Source organism: Lissotriton vulgaris, chromosome 9 (genome assembly GCF_964263255.1).
Source record: "Lissotriton vulgaris chromosome 9, aLisVul1.2, whole genome shotgun sequence".
Classification (NCBI taxonomy): Eukaryota; Metazoa; Chordata; class Amphibia; order Caudata; family Salamandridae; genus Lissotriton; species Lissotriton vulgaris.
Window position 1 is genome coordinate 988,806,266 of NC_141697.1, and position 22,081 is coordinate 988,828,346.

The following is a 22,081-nucleotide window of genomic DNA, read 5'->3' on the forward strand; positions in this document are numbered from 1 at the left end:
TACGCTATCCAACGCTTTCCCTACTGTTACACCCTCTGGAGTTGGAATAATAATTTTTATCCCTACGCTATCCAACGCTTTCCCTACTGTTACACCCTCTGGAGTTGGAATAGTAATTTTTACCCATACGCTATCCAACGCTTTCCCTACTGTTGCCCCCTCTGTAGTTGGAATAGTAATTTTTACCTCTACGCTATCCAACGCTTTCCCTACTGTAGCACTCTTTGGAGTTGGAATAGTAATTTTTACGCCTACACTATCCAACGCTTTCCCTACTGTAGCACCCTCTGGAGTTGGAATAGTAATTTTTACCCCTACGCTATCCAATGTTTTCCCTACTGTTGTCCCCTCTGGAGTTGGAATAGTAATTTTTACCTCTAAGCAATCCAACTCTTTCCCTACTGTAGCACCCTTTGGAGCTGGAATAGTAATTTGTACCCCTACGCTATCCAACGCTTTCCTTAATGTTGCACCCTCTTGAGTTGGAATAGTAATTTTTACCCCTACGCTATCCAACGTTTTCTCTACTGTTGCCCCCTCTGGAGTTGGAATAGTAACTTTTACCCCTACGCTATCCAATGCTTTCCCTACTGTAGCACTCAATGTTATCATTACTGTAGTTTTTTTTTTAATTTGAATAGTACTTTTATTTATTTAGCTATTTAATATTTTTATTATTATTTTTGATAATATAGTATAATATTAATTTTAAAAATATTGAAAGTATGTTTAATTTTTTTAATGTATTACATATAATTATTTACTTTTTATTTATGTTATTGTTTTATGTTTAGATGTATTTGTAATTTATAATATTCTTTAATAATTTATGAGTTATTAAAATAATTATTAAAACGGATTATTAAGTAAGTATTTATTATGTATTTGATGTGTATGTTTAAGGAATTTTATATTATTGTATATGGATTATTTATTAATTTTAAACATTATTAAATATTTTTAACTATGTTTATTTGGTTTATAACTATTATTTACTTTATTTTACAATTTTTTTAATTAAAAAAAAAACAATATTTTTAAGTACGATATTTTTAACATCAATATTTATTTTCTCGATATTTTTGTACTTACCGTGTTGTAGATAGGATGTGGATATTCTTGCCTTCGATATTCCAGCCTCAATTTTTCTGAAGAAGATTGTGGTAGATTGGAGTGAAGTGGGGTAGATTGGAGTGGCGGTAAATAGGGGTATATTGGAATGCAGTGTAGTGGGGTAGGTGGTGGGAGTGGAGTGTCGTAGAGTGAAGAGGTGTAGAGTGGAGTGATGTGGAATGGAATAGGTTAGAGTGAAGTGGTGTGGATAGTCATAGAGTGTCTTAGAGTGAAGGGGTTTAGAGTGGAGCGGCTTGTCATAGAGTGGAGCGTCATGGAGTGACGTGGAATATCATAGAATGGAGTGTCATGTAGTAGAGTGGGGTGCAATGTCATGGAATAGAGTTTTGTGACATGGCGTGGCATGGGATGTTGTAGATAGAAGATAAAATGCCTGACAGCCCTAGATAATATAACGTGCGATCAAGATTAAACAAGTCAAAGGGTCAGGGTCTCTTTAGAGCTGGAAGTTTTCCTCTTTGGTAAAATTCTTAAAATCTAACACTCTTTGATCTGTTTCTATTGTATGGCATGTTTTAAAAGTTTATGTTTACATTTTTACTGACGTGAGACATAATGCTTGTTAACCCCTTGACCGAAGTGCAAAATCTGCCGCGGTGCTTGGGCAATAATGAGTGGGCGGGGTTTGGACGGCCGGGGGCCGTCCTCTGCACACCCCCACCGTGACACGTGCAGGCTCCCGGCCGTCGCGCTCATGCAAAGGGTTAAAAGTCTATGCTTACATTTTAACTGAATTTGGGCATGAGTGGTTGTGATTAAAAAGATATTTTTATTAATTGTTTTCAATAATAACCTATGCGCTTTTTGCACAAGCCTTGTTTGCACTACTGATTAATATCTGACTTTAAAAAAGCTTGCAAAACTTTTGCAATACGATTAGGAAATGCTGCTTTTTATGGAACTTCTATGTATGAACTCTATTCTTTTATCTCTTAATTGATTTTTCATATCCGAGTAAAGATTATTTGAATAGAATAGAGGGGAGTGGTATAGAGTGGAATGTCCATGGTGAAGTAGCACAGTGCCATTACAGACAATACATTTCAAATTGAAATGACCATTACATTTGCACAGACATACAGTTTTATTGCGCACAAACGATAATGTGTGGAAATGTCATCACCTAGTATATTGATGTGTTTTGATCGTATTCAAATATTTGTTTCCATCACACTTCAGAATTACAAAAAAGTTTGATTTGTACTTTCCTAATCCTGATATATTCTGAAATATCAGCACAGTTCGTTTTTGCTGTGTACTAGAAAAAATCCTTTCATTTCACAGCAAGATTGTCACGTAAATTCTATCACTTTGAAGTCAGAAAAAGAAAAGTAAGCTCCTGCAGAAGGCAGAGCCTGATATTTGACCTCTGTCTGTGAATGCACAGCAAATGTTACAAGATAAGAACAATATTTAAAGGCCTGTTTACAAAAAACGAGCACTTGGAAGGTTACAGTAAACAGGCAATGCTCCATGGAGGGACAAACTAAAGCTGGCTAGCCTAAAACAAAAGTAAGCAACTGTGAGTTGCAAACCACAAAGCCAATGGTAAGCAATGGGCGGATTGCAGTTGTGAACTTGTAAAGACACGCTCTGTAAATGTTTTGCAAGGTATGGAAAGGATGCACGGATCTGAGTTTGCTACAGGCAATGCTTGTTTTCATATCAGGGAAAATAAGAGTAAAAGCCAGCCCAGCAAAGCATAAAACAGGCCCAGTAACAGCCAAAAAAACAGCCCACACATTAACTTGTCAGACCAGCCTATCTGGCACTGCCCGATTAACCCGTAGGCCAGGCCGACTTTGGGCAACACCCAAAATAGGGCACTCGTTTTTCAACTAATGGAACAGCAACACTGGAAAGATTAATATAAAGCGATATCAAGGCAGTAGCTCATATGAAGGGTCAAACCATTCCTCAGTGTTTAATAAAAGGAGTGCGAACACTGTGAACAGTAAGATAAGAGCTTATCAACACATGAAGAGTTCAAGAAAGGGACAGTGAACTGCAAACTGTCTGACAGCATAACAACCCCTGTCTGTCTTCAGCTGAGCAGTGACGGCACCGCAAATAGTGAAGTAACGCAAGAAGGCATCATGGGTAATTTAGACCAATAAGTAAGTGCTTAGCCTGGTGCATGTAACATCAGTGACCATATTAGCACATGCTTTAATTAGGACATGAGTGCAACTGTCGTCCTAATTTACTTAAATTAAAATCGTTTGACCAGCCCACTTGAAATCAGGTGAAAAGTTCAGGTCCGTAGACAGTGTCTGCTTTGTAGGTACCTCAGGGAAGCGGTCACCCTGACTGCGACAGATTAGCGTCGTTCAGCACTTAACATTTAGAAGTTATGCATACTACAGGCCAGAGGGGAAAAAAATCACTTGCAGATTTGGGGCCATATTGATGGCCAAGTCATGCAGTGCAGCGCAGCGAGTCACCTTCCTGTGCTGTATGACAGAAAAAAGGCAGGAATGCGCTGTATTTAAGTCGATGCGGCACATTTCCTGTCTTTTCCCCTCTGCAAGTGTCCTTTTAGCTGCCTAGCGCCAATGCAGGCTCTCTTGAATGTGGCAAGGGTGCCAGCGTTGTAAGGAGGATTGTTTTTTGCCCAGGAAGGTGCACTTTCCTGCACAAAAACAATCCCCTGAGGTTTTTTCCTACTTCTATGTGTGCTCAGGCCCAGTTCTAGAGGGTGGACCAGACCCACCTAAGATAGCCACCAAGACCCACACAAGGCCCATTCACAAGCAGAATAACATCTTCTGTTCTTTTTCTTAAGGGAAAAACTGGCCTGCAGACTTGCAATCAACTCCTAATTGTGCAACCTCCACATATAACGACCTGAACTAATTTAAATGCATGGGGACATGGGTGAGGCCAGAGGGGTTGCTGGCACTGTGCATGTATAAACAGAAAAGGTACCAAAGACACCCCTACTGTATCCAGGCTATAAACTCAAGTCACACAGTAATTAAGAGATGAACACAGTTTTATGGGTGAAATAGTGTGAAGGATTTTGCCATTACAAGTAACTTAAGTGAGAATGAGCAAACAAGCAGGATATATATTACTTAGTAGTGGTTTGTTTCATTTTCTTTCTGGGGCAACACTATTCCTAACTTATGGCCAGGGACACTGGACTTATGCCAGCTCTGGAAAACCAGATTATGCGGCAGGGTTGACTAAATAATGTGGCAAAGAATGCAAATTGTTCAGCATAATGCAGCACATTTTGTGATAGTATTGCTTCATTTATTTTTACACCGTTAGCTTCGTTTTGCCAAAGGTTACACCTCGTTAGTACCAGTTTAACATCAAAATATAGCAGTAGGAAACTGAAAGGGGGCCAGTGAACCTTTGCCAAGAGTCTTCCACAAGGCAACAACACGTCGCAGACTTTTTAGTATCTTTCGATCTGTTTGAGCTGGAAGGAATAATTTGTTTTGTCTGCAATTCTGCTAATTATGCAGCAGACGATATCACATAATTTCATTGGCCCTACTTATAGCACTATTTTAAGCAAAAAACACTGATCATGGCAAAGTTTTGACTCTTTTTTACATAAAATAATCTGATAATATACTTGGCTGATGTACTTGATCAGAGATCTTCCTACAATGTGTGCATTCACAAGGTCAAATCTTGCTCCTCAGCCTTCCATTTCTGAAAATAAACGTACTACTTTTGGTATTCACAGAAGTTAGGATTTTGTCTTAAGTTTGTCTTAAGACAGACTTAAGACAAAATCCTAACTTAAGTCAGTCTTAAGTCTGTCTTAAGACAAACTTAAGACAAAATCCTAACTTCTGTGAATACCAAAAGTAGTAAGTTTAGGATTTTGTCTTGTTAGTTCTGTGAATCGGGCCCACCGTGTATAAAATCTGTCTTTTCTGCGCGGTCTCCCCAGATTTTTGTACCCTTTTCTGGAAAATGTTTGCTGGTTTTTGAACTCTCTACACCTTACACCTGTGAAGCAGGAGTAAGGTGACTGTGCTAACCCTTTAAACATGGCTACATTGACTTATTCCTATTTAACACATTTAACTTGCTGATAAGTCCCTACTATATGGTCTAGAAGATGCACTTAGGACCTGGAAGGTAAATATCACCTGTGGCTTGCTGCACCTTTTGTGCGATCCACACAGTGAGCCTGCAAAACATGGCTTCAGGCCTAACATTGTACCCTGACTGTTGCAGTGTAAAACTTGCAATGCAACCTGTTAAAATAACCTTTTCTGACAGGCAAATATGAAAAAGTCACCCCTATGTAGGCCTTGTTGCAGCACACAAGGTAGGGTGCGTGGTATGTTGAAAGTTAGACACATAGAAAATGAATGTCACCATGTTCCTAAAGTGACAAGGCTGCAAAAGCTAGTTTCACTGTGACACAGTTGGCTGTCCTATACAGAAAACCAGGGCACAGATAAAAATATTAACACTGCTACCTTGGGTGTTGGGATCAGCAATGAACATAATTAAACCACTACTTTAATCATTATTAAAAATCAAATTTAACTGTAAAGTTGGAATTTGAATAAGTAATATTGAAAGGTAACTTTTGGAAAGCTACCTTTCCTTGTCTGAAGTTCCTGCAGGCTAATTTCCATTAGCTCTCCAGCAGCTGTCCAGCCAATACTCAGCCTTTAATATGGTGTAAAATTCCTTCCAGAAGCAACCCAATATACCATTTTGATGGACAGATCTACCTGAATGGGACATTCTGACTGCTCTGAGCTTAACTGGACATTCAGGCAGAGGGCTACTGTTCCTTTTATTGCCACACAGTGTCAAATCCTGCCTGAAAGGCCTATCTGAGTCACATGTAAACTTGTTGCGCCCTTGAAAGGGATCAAACAGGGTCAGATCATAATGCTTGGATGTTCTTTATCTGATTTCTGAAGGATTGTTCTTTATCTTACCAGACTTCTGTCTCATGGTTTTGTAGTTGGTCCAGGGCCTGCTTCAAACTGGATTTTAGTGTTAGATGTGGGAGGACACTAGTCATTTCCATAGCACAGTCCACTTACACACCCTCAGCTAACAGTGTCTAAGCTTAACCCCTTCCACGCTCATGACGAGCTGGGCTCGTCATGGTGTAGCCTCCTCGCACGCTGATGACGAGCCCAGCTCGTCACGTAAAGTGCGTTTTCGCAAATCCCAGCGTGCGAGCGGAATTCAGCTAGCGCGCATGGTGTTAATGACTTTGACCATTCTTGGAATTACCTTGACGCCATTTTGGAGCCTGTTTGCAGTATGAAAAACAGGAACTAATGAAAAAAGTAGATAGGTCAGGGCCTCACAACTTTCACGCCACCAGGAGTTGCCCCCATCGACTAGCTAGAGCCAATCATAAATTTGACACCCAAAATCACCCTCCTCAGAACACTGTATGGACCTGTAGAAGATAAGAAGAGGACTGGGCCTGCTGCTTATGACCTTAGTGGAGCCCCGAAGAACTAGATATGCTCCCTCTTGGACCCAGGACAAGGAAGTGGACTCCAAGAGTCAGGTGGCTGAACTATGTGGCTACAGGGATAGAAGAAGCTGCAAGAGGCCATTTTTCTGAAAAGTCTTTCAGACCAGTAGGACCTGGACTGAACTTGGCAAGTGGTAACTTCCTGACACCCTGAGAGTCTCTAGGTGCCTCCCCCTGATGTATTTGCAGCCTTAGATGCATACGCCTGTCACAGTTTGGACACCAGAAGAGTTTGGAAACTTTTGAAAACTTTCCCTCCAGTACTCCAGAGCTTCTGCGGGAGCCTCCAAGGTAATTATCCAACCAGGACTTCCACAGCTTCAGATTGAATTTCAGCTTCATCCTGCACAGAGATTTCAACCTCGATTTCTGAATTGGGACTTTGAAACATTTGAGATTTCTTGTTGAAAGTTTTTGAGGGGCAACGGGCCAACCTGCTTCAGGTATCCGAAATTCAGTTCCAATGCAGCAGCTACAGTTTCGAAAACGCCAGCATCGAGAGGATTTTTCTTCCAAAAAAGTCCTTTTCTGAAGTGGGACCGAAGTGAGCTCCAAGTCAGTTGACTTCAAATCCTACATAGGTCCTAGTCTACCGCGATCATTGACTACCATTGGTGCTTGCTGCATTTCGGTGCTATTTTCACCGAAAACTTTAAAAACTCATATTTCTGGACCTCCTTTTCAGAGTTTTGTTGTGTTGGTGTCATTTTGTTCATTAACGTGTACTCTATGTTTTTGATTCAGTTTGGGATTTCTATCACTTGGTGTTTTCACTTTATTACTGTTGTGATATTGCATGATTACACATTTCCCTAAGTTATGTCTGCCGGTTGAATAGAGTAAAGTGTGAGGATAGAAAAGATGAGTTAAAAAAAGAAAGGATAAGACAAATATTGGTAAGGTAACAGGTAGATGAAACAAGAGTAAAGAAGTCATAAAAGAGGAGGAGCCAAGACGGCGGCCAAAATGGCCGCATAGACGCCCGGCTCCGTAGCTCGCCCTCAGCTGCAGCGATCTCCTGTTAACTATCCTGCACCCCAACCACGGATTATTGCAGCGGAATCGTGGTCGATCCCGGCCGCGTTCCTCCGACGATCCTACCGCCTCGGATGACCGCGCACTGCCGCCTGCAAATTTCTGGCCCTCCCAGCTGGCCGCGCCGGGACCTCGGGTAGCGCGATAGCCGCCCAGCAACGAGTCAACAACGGCCTCACCTGGCTGCCGGGTGCCGGTGCCCGAGAAGCGAAACCGAAACGGCTCCCGATGTCGCTCCCTGGATTCCTCGCTGCAGCGCGACATCGATCACCGTGATCAGACACCCTGCTGGCGTCTGTGATCTGAAAGGGGCCCGGACGGAGGAGCCGCTCGCCTCGGCAGACATCGCGCCGCAACTCGGTGAGAGAGTGCTGTGTCCCCCGGGCTCCGGTTCCCGCAGCGTGTTGCTTACTGTTGCTGAACAGCTGCTGCGACAGATTCCTCGCCGTGTGAGCCCCGGGGTCCATAGGCGCTGGTAGTGCGATGATGGAGCCCACAATGAAGGAAATCTGGCTGGCTCTTCTGGATTTGCGCGCTGAAATGCAGGGTTTGCAGGCGGCAGCACCCATCTTACAGCAGCCCTCCTCCACTGCCGAGGCGCCACAGGACGCAGCAGAGTGTACTGAAGAGCGGGACTCTGCCTTTGTCCCGATAGCTGCACTGGTCACCCCCCGCATGTGCTGGACACTTGGAGCTTGGACGAACTGTGACTGTGCTCCCAAGACTGCCTACCCGCCGGTGGGTGGATGGCCGTCCTACCTTCGCCTTGCATCTTTGTGGAACTTGTACGTGCCCTGGGACATTGCTCCTGCAACTTCGCTTTGGTCTTTGTCTCGACCCGGGATGGCCCAGCCTGCCACTGCTGTCTTGATGCTACTACCTGGAAGCTGGTGGGACCGATCGCTACCCTTTCTTCGTACTGGCCAGGGCTGATTCCTGCTTACCTGGACTACCTTCCTGTGACTTTGGTGCTGAAGAGGATTGTCGTTCATACTGGTGACTGTTTATGGTTGGGGTGACCGTGGGTTGGGGCCCACGTTCCGTTTGAGTGGGCCTCCGCTTCTGGGCTGGGGGTGTATAAGGGGCCGGTGCTATGGCCCTCCTCCGCTTTCCCTTTTGTGGGGTTCTTTTCGGGGCGACAGGCATGCCTATTGGGGGGGGTGGGCCGTGGCCTTCCGCTGGTATACAGGGTGGGTTTCGGGGATGGGAATGCTTTTGGTTACCTTAGTTCTATGGCCCTCTGTCTTTTTCTCCTCTCTCTTTTCTTCCTTCTTTAATATGTCTTCTTTAGTGGGATTGGGTCTAGTGCGATCGGGAAGTCTTATCCACCGTGTCTTAATGTGGACTGATTGTATTTTTATCCTCCTGACTGTGGACTATTGTTTTTTGAGTATCACTTGTGGTTCAATGTACCTCCTGATCCGTGCCCCTTCCGAGACGGTTTCTAATTGCGGCTAGGTATGGTTCTGGCGATATTCTGCATAGTACTCTGATTAATCCTGTTTCACGAGAACGGAACCAATGTACTGTTTATTGCTATCCTGATGCAAATATCCTTCAGATTTAAATTGAAAATTAGACCACAATGCTCCTGTTTTTTGATCCTGATGGACTCGCCGTATTGATTTGTATTGCACTCTTGAGCCTTCGGGCTGCGCATATGGTTGTATATATGTCTTCCTATCAATAAAGGTCTTCCAAAAATTAAAAAAAAAAAAAAAAGAAGTCATAAAAGGGAAGAGAAGAAATATGACAAAGAAGGTTGACTAGTGAAGAGTAGGGGGAAACGAGCGTCATTAAGTAAAGTTGGTGAAGAAGATGGTGTGAGGTGGTTTAAGGAGGATGAAAAAGGTGTCTGAGGAAGTGGGATGAATGGAGCAGGGTGTTGATGGGCAAATGAGTGATGTGATTAGGGGGGTGGGGGAGCACGTTCTGAGTCTGAGCGAGCAGAGGGAGAGGAATACAGAAGGGTGAAGGCAGAGTATGATGCTTGTGAAGGATGGTGATGATGAGAAATGAAGGTGGTCACATAGGAGAGCCATGAGCAAATGAGATAAAGGAGAGGCCAGAGAAGTAGTGTGAAGAGACTGAAGGATAGTGGAAGAACAAGGGAGAGGAGGGATTGAGGGACAGGGAGGGTGATGGCTAAAGAGAGAGTGATGGAAAGGGGAGAGACTAGTGAGAGACAGGAGAACAGGAAAGAATAGGAAGCATGCCAGTTATTACTTAGGGGAGACAGTTCAATTTTGAGGCACCAACATAAGCTTTATGTTTCCTTTTTGTTCCACTTACGATACATTCTGCTCAAAAGACTGACAACAAAATGTGTTTGAGAAGGTAGCCAACAAATTACAGGTCCACTCGTTAACCTCAGAAGATGTACTCTTGGCACAGTGGGCAGGTGTCTGGTTAGGTCTCGCTGGCGAAAGTGCGAAGTGCGTTCTCGCTGCGAGAGCTATAGTCGTCGGCTCAGCCGACAACGAGTGGAGACAAGAGATGTGCACGCGCGCATCATTGTCAATGAGAGAGACACGCGGGCAGCATTGTGAATGGTATTTGGTCGCGCGTGTGAGCTTCTACTGTAGTGGCAGAATCAGATCACGACGGGCGCCTCTTGAACACTTCACGTGACTTTTACGTTTCCTCTGCGATGACGAGCACACTTTCACTTTCTCGAGGGAGTGTGCGAGGCGCAGACCACGCCGGTATTGCAGAGCCAAAAGACGGAAGCAGCAGAGTTCACGGACCTCTGACGGGCTTGTTTAAAAACAGCACCGTGCACGCTTCACCAATGCCACGCGTCTTCTTTAAAATGTTGTTTACTAAAGAACAACTCGGTCCCGTGTGATGTCATGGGGCGATGGTGCTCTTCGGCCGACCCTGCTGACTGTAGGCTGCTAGTTTGAGATGGCGGGCGACCCGGTGCAGGATGAATTCACCGCTTCAGGGTCAAGAGATGAGTTGCTGGAGTGCCAAAAACCAAGGCTCTCTGGACCGGGAACATCCCTCTGCAGTCACAGCACTACTGAAGCCATGGGAAGTATGCAAGAGAGCTCCCGGTGATCTTCTGTGGGACGGAACAGGCAGCCTGGCTGGGGCAGACTGGAGGGGCTGCGGACAGAGCTGCAGAAAGCAGGTAAGGGCTTCTCCGCAACAAAGCCCCTCGTGCATTGCATACCTAACCGCCCTTCAGTGACACCCTTACCGCCTGCGGACACCCGGCTTTGCCACAGTTACTTGTACCCTCTTTACCACCCTGCACACTCCTCCGCTCTGCCTCGGTCTGGTTTATAATAAACAGAGGAAGTGGCCTGTCTATTGAACTACTAACTGCAAACAGCTGTATGCGGCCTACCCCTGCAAAACATCGGCTAACACACTGTACGGAAATCTGTGGCCCCCACCCCCCACGGCCAGCCTCGCGCAGCCTTTAAAAAGGAAATGCAATTTCGACAGAGTCGCTGCTGTGCTATTATGGAGTTATATATGAATCCAGATGGTTGGATCAAGTGCTGGCAAAATGGTGCGTTTTATTTTTACAAGACTCGGCGGCAGAGGGGGAGATCACAGACCCTCTGGCTCAGAACTGCTCTGCGAGCCACATGCGAGCGTGTTAACCAACTAAGAACATAGGGGCATATTATCAAGGACAGGCGATACATTATCGCCTCTTTTATCGGCAGGAAACTGCTGATAAAGCGGCGATAATGGCCTTGATAATATGCTCTATGAATTCCAATCGAAGCCCATATTAGATGTGTTCACATCTAACATGGGCTTCGATTGGAATTCATAGAGCATATTATCAAGGCCATTATCGCCGCTTTATCGGAAGTTTCCTGCCGATAAAAGCGGCGATAATGTATCGCCTGTCCTTGATAATATGCCCCATAGCTCATAGTTGGAGTTTACGAAATGTACTTAAATTAAAATGTTGGCAAAGTAGCTTCAGTCGAGTCTATGCCCGCTCAAAGACATGCGAGGTCATACAGCATGAAGTCCGGGCAGGGCTGATACTGCTGTTCATTCTTCTAATGTTCATAAGAGGAACTCGCCAACACGTTTGTTATACAAATGCCTAGATAGCGCGATCTACATTGACTAATATTATTGTGAGATTGTTTGTCACAAAAGAGCAGACAATTTAGCCAAAGTACAATTTAAGTTCCAAGTCCTTATATGCAATACTATTGTGTGACAGTTAACCTATTTACAAGAAGTGGGGTTGGAAAATGAATGGAAAGTGAAGGTAAAAGTGAAAGCTCATGCTTCTACTTCTTACATAATTATAATAGGTAGCGTCACATTGTAGGCCCAGACTATCTGAAATAGTTTTGTAGTCAATTTATTCACAAAAGTCTGCTGTAAAATGATCTAAATTACAGTGGTGCTGTGTCATCGGTCGTCCATGCCCCTCTTCTCCTACTCGGACTCCAGCAGAGTTCCGGTCTGCTGCTTTCCCCCTATTAAAGAAATGCCCACGCCTTTTATCTCCCTCAAACTGGGAGCGGAGGGATGGCAGCAGCAGAGAATCTCTGTACCTGCCCTTGAATGAGTGTCCTGGCACTGCTGAAAGATGTCACTGGTACTCTTGATTGTGACCCCGTGCTGAAACTGGTCTCCGTGTATCCAAGCCCCTGTAGTGCTTTGTAAAGAAACAAGTGTACTGCGATGGACTGGAAAAGGCTGACTTGGTAACCTACTTGCACCTGGTATTTCATAGCAACACGCAGGACCTGTTCTATAGTGCTTCTAAGACACCGTACCGTAGGGCAAATAGTAGTGCAGTAGAGGCAGATCTCGATAAAATACTAAAGTTCTGCCCTTTCCCACCAAAGATGGTTAAAAGGGGTGTGGGCTGCATTCTTGCCTCATGCCCACTGTAGCTACACCACACATTCAGAGCAGGGCAGTTGTGCACCACGGTTATTAGCAGGTGGGGGTGGGGCTCACACAATCCCCATGACACCGCCTGGAAAAGCCTGTAAGCTACAGAGACCTCTGTATGGGAGAGCCTTGACTGAACGGAGGGCAGGGCCCAGCATCATGGACACCAATCGAAACCAAAACTGCGTTATCCTTTCAACCAAAAAACTGGAAATGGGGACGAGGTTGGGTGCTGCTCATTTCGTGAATCTGCTGAACGTATTACAATGATATAATATTATAGCTGCCTTCTGACCCTGCAACGCCTCCACATTTGTACCGACGGGTAAAAGTGTACAGGGATGCAGTATAACCTGTGCCAAAGGAGACAATGGTGACGCTGTCTTGCTTAGAGAGGTTACAGACAGTTTTGAAACTGATGTCCGTTGTTATTCATGTGACTATACTCGTTGATAAAACCACGTTTCCTTAAAACCGCAATCTGTCTAGACTTTGTCTTAAATAATAATGTGTCTTTGCTATCGGCTGCGCCCTTAGTTGGAGATGGCTGACATTCTGGCTAGATTGGTGGTTGTGGTAATGGTTGTAGGTGAAACATTCAGTATATGGTTTTGTGTTTGGGTACTGATTGATATATAGATAGTTGGTTTGCTATATCTCTGGAGGCCATGTCCGTTTTGAATAAAACAATTACAGTTAATTGCGTTTGTGCCTGGGTGTTAATGGATTTTATTGTCTATGGCCTGGCAGCCCCATTCCTAGAAGGAGATGGTGAATGGTCTTTTCTTTTTGCACGTTATTTATGGTCTGGTGGACGTGGTACAGGTAGGTTTTTTTTTAATTTATTTATTAGTTTTCACTTTTATATGGCGCAAACTTTACCCGCAGGTATCAGAGTGCTTGAAATCAGCATGCTTATAACAAGCAAGACTAGCACTCTATATTACTGCCAACTTTGCTAAGCATAAGCAACAGCTAACCGTTCACAAACAATGTGTATATACCAATTGCAAATTAAAGAAAAAAATTAATGCAAAGCATTGTCATTTACAATACCAGTAACTCAAACTTTAATGCTGCGAGACCTATTGCATTGCAAATGCTTGTTTTGTTTTGTTGCTCAGGTTGCCACCTTTGATTACTCTTCCAATTGTTACCTCACTTATGTAGTCAAAATATGCATAAGCCCAAGTCTTTGCACATCTTATGTGTGCTCATGTGTATGTACTATATAATGTAGGTCTTCAATGCCACTGTTTAGCATTTGGAGAGCTACCAGTGTGAAGAACAGAGACTGAGAACTGCCATGCCTGATTATGCACACTCATGCATCCATACAAGCACATGCACACCCCGCATTCCATTACATACACAAAGTCATGACCCGGTAGGCAGCAGTAGTGAAAGTGAGGCTAACAGAAGAGGGTGAGTTGAAGAGTGCAGGGTGAGGGAGAGAGAGAGAGAGAGAGAGAGAGAGAGACGGGTGAATTGAATAGAGGAGAAGGGGAAGGAAAGAGACGTAAGGTTAATAGGGAGAAGACTGAGGCAGAAGGGAGGATAGCGAGTAAAACGGAGCTGGTGAGAGGGAGAGAAGAAGGTGAGTCAGAAAGACAGAGGAGGGTGAGCAAGATTGAGAGGAGGGTAAGAAGAGAGAGAAGGGCGAAGAAGAGATTAGGGCATGGAAAAAAGAGAGAAGGGTGCGATCGAGAGAGGGGGACATGGAGAGAGAAGGGTGAGGTGGAAATAGACGGGTGAAGTGGAGTGAGAGTATTTTGGCGCGCAGTGAGAGGATGGCGAGGTCAGGAGAGAGTGAAACTAGGATGAAGCAGGAGGAGGGTGAGGTGAGAGAAATGTGAGGTGAAGTGGATAAAGAATAAGGCGCAGCAGGGGAAACAGGTGGATAAGGTGGAAACAGACTAGCATGAGGATGAAGAGAGAAGCAAGTAAGGTGGGAGGGAGTAGAGGGTGAGGTGAATGGGACAGAAGGATGAAGTCAGAAGAGAGGAGGGAGAGACAGAGAGTAAGGACAGTGAGGTGGACACAAGCCCAGAGGTTTAAACCTCTAGAAATACACAGAACTAGTAGACAGAACCCAGCAGTAGGTATGGTATGCAGCACACATCCTTACAAGACCATCTAGCATGCCCAGACCCCTCTCAGACACCTGGGAAACTATGTCCCACCCAGGCTTCTTCATGGCCTTCTCAGATCCCAAATTCTAGAGCTGAGACTGTGTGTGCTGGAGAATGCTGCAAATATCGAAAGAGGAAAAAACGAGGAGAAATAAACATATTCCTCGTTATGCCTCACCTGGGAAGGAATAGGTTTTTGGCACATTCCCAGGACTACCACTTCTGTTAAATCTGGAAATGTGCAACATCCATTAAGGTTGTAATGGGAAAGCCTCCTTGGCACAGAGTAATGCAGGGCAGCGATTGTCGCTGCGTTGCATTACTCACCATTCATGAAGTAACTCAGGGCAACATAAGACAGCCTTGCGTGATTTCATAAACCTCATTTTTAATTTGCGGCGCTGTTGCACCACGTTGCATGGTTGCAAGAGTGACGCACAGGGGCTAGTAAGTATGCTGCTAGGTCTGCAGCTCTGTAAGTTAATTGACAAAAATGTAAATGTCAATGGCCATGTTAAGTAGGGGTAGATGATGGACAGAATGCAGAGCAAATCAAACATTCACCCTCTGTCAAGAGATCTGGGTCAATTCCATTGTTCTTTTGCTCAGCATCCCACCTCAGTTTTGAACCAGATATATGCAAATCAGTCTTGACCCTGTGCCTCATGGGAACAGTGTAGCCTGAACTGCAAAGCCAGGTCCTCCCTGGACTGGAAACAAGCATCCTGGGACCGGTTTCCGGGTATCACCCCTCATCAGCCAGGACAGCTTGAATCCAGTGACACAGTGAGCCCAGGACACACGTCTGGGAATATCCGGCACACTTAGGGCGAGAAAGCAAATGTCACACAGATGATGGACGAAGTAGCTGTAGGGTGACCAACCGTCCGTAAACTGGACCTCACGTCCGTTGTCCGCGAGGATCCCATTTACGGACGCCCTTTGTCCATAATTTTGGGCCTTTCAGGGAACAGAGCTGTTCCCTGTGAGAGGCCTTTGCTCCCTGATGGGGGCGCCTTGCACTCCTCTGAGCACAACAGCAGCCCCACCCCGCCCATTGTCTTTCTGTGTGGGGCTGATTGCCACATACAGAATGACAATGGGCCAGTCTGGGCTGCAAAGCATGTGGTTGCCTCCTCCTGCCTCGGTCCAGGGTAGGGCTTTCCGTTACCTGGAAGTGCAAAAACGTCCATGCTGCTGCTAGGTGAGAATCCAGTTAATCAAAGGAAGGGGTAAAATAAGTATAAAGTAAGGATTATAGTTATAGTATAGCAGCCATGGTTGCTGCTTTTTTATTTTATGCAACTAACAACCATTGACAAAGCCAATAGTTCTGGGCTTGTTGTAGGTGTAACGTTACTTGTTCTAAGTGTAACATTACTTGTTGTATTATATATCTGGATGCAATGACAGAAGCAAAAAAATACCAGTTGGGAGGCACAGCATATTAAGCACAGATTTTTAGCTTATGTGTTTTAAGCCACGCATTTTATTACATTAAACACCCTTTTGGAGAGACACCCCTAGATTTTTTATCCCAGTTAAAGCTCTGGAAACAACACCATGTCACAGTCACCCCATGTCCAGGCACTGTGCATCATGCATGACTCATGCGTTCCACTTTTTCAGATTGCCTATGTGCAGGGGTATAGTGAACCCTGCTCCACTCCACCCCTTGCTTTAGGAACTACAGCGATGGTTGGAGTTCTTCATGGGTCTCATCATTAATGTGAAAAGGTGAGTGAGTAAGTAAGTAAGTGAAGGAATAAGTAGATGGATGGCTGAAGAGATGAGTGAAATGATGGATGGATGAATGGATGGATGGATGGATGGATGGATGGATGGATGGATGAGTGAAAGGGTGGATGATGAGCGAGTGAATGGGTGCCTGGATGAGTGAAATGATGGATGGATTGATGAATTGATAAGTGAAAGGGTGGATTGATTATTTGATACGTGAAAGGGTGAATCGATGTACGAATGAGTGAAAGGGTGGATGTAAGGCTGGGTGAGTAAGTGAAAGGGCGGTAGATGGACAAAAGGATGGATAGATGAGTGAAGGAGTGAAAGGGTGGATGGATGAGAGAAAGGATGGATGGATGAGTGAAAGGATGGATGAATGATAGGTTCAATGGATAGATTCATGAGTGGATGAGTAGATGGATGGGTAAGTGGATGGAAGGATGGATGGCTAAGTGAAAGGGGAATTGAAAGAGAAAGGGGATAGGTAAATGGATGACTGAACAGGTGAATGGGTTGAAGGATGAGTGACTGGATGGATGAATGAGTAAGTGAAAGGATGGCTGGATAGGTAAATGGCTGGATGAGTGAATGGATGGATGGGTGGAAGAGTGGATGGATGAGTGTACGGATGGATAGGGAGAAAGGGTGGATGGATGGATAATGGATGAGTAAAAGGGTGGATTGAGGGATGGATGAGTGAAATGATAGATGGAAGTATATGTGATAGATAGGTTTGTAAATGGTTGAATATGGACATGGATGGGCACGCAGACGGAAGGACAGAATGAATGGTGAAAGACTGAACGATGGATGAAAGTATGAATACAAATTGTAAGCCCCATTATCTTAAGCAACATTTCCTATACATTGACTTTCACATTTATATGAGTGATTGTCTCTATATAATATGTGTGTGTTACTCCAACACTCTGCCCCACATACTTGGGATGAGTAGCACTATAGAAGAAATTAAATACACATGATAGATGGTCTATGTGAAGATGAGGGGCGCCATTGGAGGGTGTGCAAGTCCAGACTGAGTGGACCAGGCAATTCAGTGCTTAATTTGAGCAGGAGCTTTCAGGTGCTCAACACTGGCACTTCTTTCACAGGGCCAGGGCTACGATTTCTGGCACTGCAGGTTGTGGTCTCAATATTATTTGCCCAATTTAAAATAAAAAGACCCACATACCTATCATGGTGATGGGCTGGTTTGTTTTCATAGGCAGGCATGATTGTGTATCATCACGTTAGTGATGATGTTGTCACGCCTGTCAAGAATCCTCATCCATCATTTACAAATGGCATGCATTCTATTCCCCGTGTCTGTTGCACCCTGCCACTGCCTGAGCATAAGCCTCCCATTGGATAATTGTAGTGGGGTCCTGCAGCCCTGCATTGCTACTATCCTCAACGTGCTTGATGTGGCTGTGGCCCACCGCAACTTTTGTGTGCTATGGAGTCACCTGCAGTTTCCGTGCGCTGCCTCCAAGCATGCTAATTGTTGAGTGTGCTTGAGCCCAGTAGGTGCAACAGCCATACTCACATCTGAAACGCATTACAGCATTGCGGCTGGGGATAGTGCTTGTGCTGTGGTAGGCAGGGTCACAGCAAGCTGAGCAGTGGATGCCTATGCTGTCGTCATAACTGGACCAAACTAATTACAGGCAGCACTAGCAGTGACAATACCTGCTGTGCTCAAGCAGCCTCCTGACCTGCAACAAGCTCAGTCAGACCGCACTGATTAATATATTACAAAAAAGCATTTTCATTTGGTGTACATTTTGTTTTCACACTCATCTGTCGTTGTAGGTAAAGAAGTAAAAAGCATGTCTTAGGGGACAGACAGCAGAGCATGGTTACAGGATAGAGACTATGCGGGTGTTGAAAGTTGTGCACACAGGAGGCAGAAGTGGGCTGTAGCCTCCTTGGCAGCATTTTCAGCCTCGGCACTTCATTTTTTAGGTCTCGCCTGTCGATGCGCATGCGCATCGAGCAAGCGAGACTATGGGGGCTTATCCACTCTTTATCCACTGCAAGGAATCGTGGCGATTCCTTGCAGTGCCCGTGACTTTTAAGCTCAATGCGCATGCGCATTGAGCTTAAAAGCGCGTGCACGTCCGTCTTGTTTTACCCGCTCCGCCCCCTCCCCTTCCCGCCGTGTCGCATTTCTCCTCCCCCCTCCCCTCTCTTCCCTCCGTCTTCTTTGTTTATTGTACCCGCTCCGCCCCCTCCCCTGCCCGCCGTGTCGCATTTTTTTTTAAATCCCCACTGAAGTTTGCAGTGAACAAAATATGTGAAGCAAAACATTGAATCAACGTGTTTCACAATAGAGCGATCATTCCCTGTTACGGTAATATTATAAAGGATTTTAAATCTATTAATATTCAGCGCAATTGTGCACTGCCGTGTCGCATTTCTCCTCCCCCCTCACCTCTCTTCCCTCCGTCTTCTTTGTTTATTTTACCCGCTCCGCCCCCTCCCCTGCCCGCCGTGTCGCATTTTTTTTAAATCCCCACTGAAGTTTGCAGTGAACAAAATATGTGAAGCAAAACATTGAATCAACGTGTTTCACAATAGAGCGATCATTCCCTGTTACGGTAATATTATAAAGGATTTTAAATCTATTAATATTCAGCGCAATTGTGCACTGCCGTGTCGCATTTCTCCTCCCCCCTCCCCTCTCTTCCCTCCGTCTTCTTTGTTTATTTTACCCGCTCCGCCCCCTCCCCTGCCCGCCGTGTCGCATTTTTTTTTAAATCCCCACTGAAGTTTGCAGTGAACAAAATATGTGAAGCAAAACATTGAATCAACGTGTTTCACAATAGAGCGATCATTCCCTGTTACGGTAATATTATAAAGGATTTTAAATCTATTAATATTCAGCGCAATTGTGCACTACCCTTCCTCGTTACAGCGCTTGAATACTGAGCTCCAGTCTAAACAAGATCTTGTGACTAAATAATGATATATGTTCATTCCTTTCCACCAAGACACATAAAGAGCTGCCACTGGCAGTCCTCTCTTGTCCCGGTTGAGGGCACTGTAAACTATAGTCCAGGCACTAATGCTAATTAGTGACCACGAAGTTAAGAGCCGCACTCATTCCTTGCGATCTGGAGCAATGAGTGAATTTTAGAAGAACTTGATAACATAACGGGCTGTTACATCAAAGGCCCCTTCTGAGCAATATATTTGTTATGTTACTTTAATGGTTACATTTGTCCTAGGTGTTACTTTTTACACCGTTGTTGAGAAACCTGATGAGAGCTGTTAGAACTCCTGGTAGCTGCCCTGAGACCCGAGCCATGCATGGGTGCAAGGATCGGGAACAGAGAATGCAAGGCTCTCGTTTAAGCTTATGACGCACTTGTCTTCACAAGAAAGTCAGATACTTCACAACAACCAGGCCTCATCAGCTGTACCTCAAAACAACCAGGACTCATCACCCCTCTCTCACAACAACCAGGCCTCATCACCCTCTCTCACAACACTCACTCTCACTCACCCTCAAACCCGCAGCCTCACCCTCACTCACCCTCACTCACCCTCAACCCCTCACCCTCACTCACCCTCAACCCCTCACCCTCACTCACCCTCACCCTCACTCACCCTCAACCCCTCACCCTCACTCACCCTCAATCCCTCACCCTCACTCACCCTCAACCCCTCACCCTCACTCACCCTCAACCCCTCACCCTCAACCCCTCCCCCTCAACCCCTCACCCTCACTCACCCTCACTCACCCTCACTCACTCACCCTCAATCCCTCACCCTCACCCTCAACCCCTCACCCTCACTTGCCCTCACCCTCACTCACCCTCAACCCCTCACCCTCACTCACCCTCAACCCCTCACCCTCACTCACCCTCAACCCCTCCCCCTCAACCCCTCACCCTCACTCACCCTCAACCCCTCACCCTCACTCACCCTCAACCCCTCACCCTCACTCACCCTCAACCCCTCACCCTCACTCACCCTCACTCACCCTCAACCCCTCACCCTCACTCACCCTCAACCCCTCACCCTCACTCACCCTCAACCCCTCCCCCTCAACCCCTCACCCTCACTCACCCTCACTCACTCACCCTCAACCCCTCACCCTCACCCTCAACCCCTCACCCTCAACCCGTCACCCTCAACCCCTCACCCTCACACGCCCTCACCCTCACTCACCCTCAACCCCTCACCCTCACTCACCCTCAACCCCTCACCCTCACTCACCCTCAACCCCCCCCTCAACCCCTCACCCTCACTCACCCTCAACCCCTCACCCTCACTCACCCTCAACCCCTCACCCTCACTCACTCACCCTCAACCCCTCACCCTCAACCCCTCACCCTCAACCCCTCACCCTCACTCACCCTCACCCTCACTCACCCTCAACCCCTCACCCTCACTCACCCTCACCCTCACTCACCCTCACCCTCAACCCCTCAAACTCACCCTCACTCACCCTCAACCCCTCACCCACCCTCACCCTCACTCACCCTGACCATCACTCACCCTCAACCCCTCACTCACCCTCAACCCCTCACTCACCCTCACTCTCACTCATCCTCACTCACCCTCAACCCCTCACCCTCACTCACCCTCACTCACCCTCAACCCCTCACCCTCACTCACCCTCACCCTCACTCACCCTCAACCCCTCACCCTCAACCCCTCACCCTCAACCCCTCACTCACCCTCAACCCCTCACCCTCACTCACCCTCACCCTCACTCACCCTCAACCCCTCACCCTCACTCACTCACCCTCAACCCCTCACCATCAACCCCTCACTCACCCTCACTCTCACTCACCCTCACTCAGCCTCAACTACTCCCCCTCACCCTCACTCACCCAAAACCCCTCACCCTCACTCACCCTCACCCTCACTCACCCTCAACACCTCACTCACCCTCACCCTCACCCTCACTCACCTTCACTCACCCTCAACACCTCACCCTCACTCACCCTCAACACCTCACCCTCACTCACCCTCACTCAGTCACCCTCACTCACCCTCACTCACCCTCAACCCCTCACCCTCACTCACCCTCACTCACCCTCACCCTCACTCACCCTCACCCTCACTCACCTTCACCCTCACACAGTGCAATAGTTCTCAGACCATTTCAGTTAGAGCTTTTAGAAATGTTTATGGCTTTTTTTATTTGTAATACTATAGCATTGGCTACAGGAAACAAAAATGCTAAACATTTACAAAAAAAACCCATAAACAATTCTAAAAGCACTAACTCTAATGGTGCGAGACCTATTGCATTTCCAATGCTTGTTACAAATTAAGCACTGCCGGGCATCAGGCGTTTTCTCTGGGAGCTGGAAAGGTGGGGGCGATTTTGTTACAGCAAAAAGACCTGCACATTTGCTTAAAGCTGCGCGGATACTGACAAACCATGAAGTGCACAATTGTCTCAACCTAATGTAAACTTATTTTCACTTGTACTTTAGTGGTTTTCTATTTACTTAGCTTTTGTCCTGAATTTCGACCTCCTGTCATGAATTTTTGTCCTGAATTTTGACCCTTTGTCCTGAATTTTTACACTCACTCACTCAATTTTTGTCCTGAATTTGCACCCATGCCAGTTGGTCACCCTAAGTAGTTGTGGCAACCCCCATCTTTGCTCACCAGTGGAACGATGTCCAGACAACAAGGCCTATCT